The 2,044-nt window shown below is 46.8% G+C and overlaps 1 protein-coding gene across 1 annotated transcript in view; it reads right to left on the bottom strand.

Annotated features, from left to right (window-relative positions):
* The window catches only part of WWC1 (WW and C2 domain containing 1), a 38,009-nt gene that overhangs the window by 12,819 nt on the left and 23,146 nt on the right, over window positions 1-2,044 (bottom strand). The gene's annotated exons all lie outside the window — the stretch shown is intronic.

The raw sequence follows: 2,044 nt of genomic DNA, 5'->3' as shown, positions 1-2,044 counted from the left end.
GGAATGCAGGGAAAAGGAGATAGGGAAGAGAAACCTCTGCAAATTCTGCACCTTTTCACTTCAACCACCACATTTCTGCAGAGATCTGTCTGCCGTGGTGGCTAACCGGTGCTAGAGTGTACCCAGCTCTTAGCTCTCCCTCTCTGTCAGGACTTTGGGGGAATGCAGGGAAAAGGAGATAGGGAAGAGAAACCTCTGCAAATTCTGCACCTTTTCACTTCAACCACCACATTTCTGCAGAGATCTGTCTGCCGTGGTGGCTAACCGGTGCTAGAGTGTACCCAGCTCTTAGCTCTCCCTCTCTGTCAGGACTTTGGGAGACCTGCTCCAGGAGTGAGGAGGTGCCATGTTGTCACACTGGGAGCAGCTGCAACCCCACAGAAGTGCAGCCCCTCTCCAAGGGGCTTTCATCTTTCAGAATTGGTCCCTCTTTCCTGTAGCCTTAGGAAAGCACACACCCCAAAACCAATATATGGTTTCCATCCCATATTTCCTTTGTTTCAAAGCAAGCTTGGGGTTTTTTTTCTTCCTCCGCCACAGATTAAAAAACAGCTTTGAAAAAACATGGGTGCAAAACATGTGGAAGCTCAACAGGATTATGAAATAATGGAAGGACTTGTTCTACAATCAGCAGCAGAGGGTGCTGCAGGTAACACCAATACAGTGAGGGCATGTGTGCCATTTGGGACCATTTATCCACATATTGTATTTCTCACAACCCCACGGAAAGGTATCTTTCATCTTGGTATTCCTGTGGAACCGCTGGACGGAAATAAGTGTCCAGACCATTTCCCCACAGGCCAAACCACGTGAATAAAAGTTAGCATCAGTAACTCAATATACCGGTCGTTAACTGAAACAAATGGATCCATTTAACACCGGCATTCGCAGTTAATCCATCCTCCCTCCTGCTGCATGCCAGGGCCTGGCCCCTGCTGCACTCTTGGTACAGGCTGGGCTGCAGGTATGTGGGCAGGGTCACAACTATGTTTCTTCTTGCCTCAGCGCTGCTTTTTGCCTCCTGTTCCATGGTTTTAATATCAGAATAATTTCTTCCCCGTTGGCTGGCTTTCTAGATGAAGTTGTTTGAGTTTCACACACCACTCCCAGCACTGCCACTCCGGGAATCCCTTCGCGTGAGGCTTGCTTACTGGCAAGAACACTGCAGGCTGGTCTCCACATGCTTAATCTCTTTTTCTCTTTCAGTTACCAATGTCATCTAGCCAATCTGACCCAGAAAACCTTCGTCTTTGACCACTTCACTCCAGCACCTTGTGGCCAAGGGTGGTGAAAATGCAGCAAAGAAGTGGGTATCTGTCTGTACAGCAGAATGCTGAAGGGTAAACCTCGATAAAGAGGAACGGTGCCCTGAAAAGGGTTCATTGTGCAGCCATCCTTTTCCTTACTTTTTTTGCAAAGGACTTGGAAGCTCAGCCCTGTAAGTCTTACACACACATACACACTGAACCTGTAACTTTTTCAAGGGCCTAATTAACACAAAATTTGGAGTTTCTGTTTTAAGCCTTAAGTCTCTAAAGAGGTATCACACTGAAAAGAAAGCTGATGGAAGAGTTCAGGACCAACTCAACTCTCTTCTGTATTTTTCAGCAGGCAAATAACATTTCCTATGTTTTTTCACTATTTTTTGCACTCATATCAAGAATTTCTAGTTTGCTTTTCATTTCCTGCCACCTTCCCTTCCATGGACTCTCCTGGACACACCATGACAAGGCCTTGAAGAGCCCTGTCAGGCACTGTCCTCACATCAACACTGGTTCCTCAGACAATGCCAGACTGTCAGATCACATGTTTTGCTATTCGTTTCACCTAAATAGCTCAGTTGTCACTCAGGTGGGAGAGGAAACCTTATTTCAGCCTCAAAGGTAGCAGAGGTTCTGTTCTAGCAGAAGCCAAAAGCAAATCCCTCAGATATATACTATTCAGCTCTACTTACAGGAACACGTGAACTTGCTTTGGCCATGAGGCCAAGTGCTGACCACCCCAGGTCCAGCCACCACATTTTGGGTGTTACACTGACCTGCCC

Source organism: Buceros rhinoceros, unplaced genomic scaffold (assembly GCF_000710305.1).
Source record: "Buceros rhinoceros silvestris isolate BGI_N320 unplaced genomic scaffold, ASM71030v1 scaffold727, whole genome shotgun sequence".
In the NCBI taxonomy this organism is placed as follows: domain Eukaryota; kingdom Metazoa; phylum Chordata; class Aves; order Bucerotiformes; family Bucerotidae; genus Buceros; species Buceros rhinoceros.
Note: the sequence above shows the minus strand (reverse complement) of the source record. Positions and strands in the feature narration are given on the sequence as shown.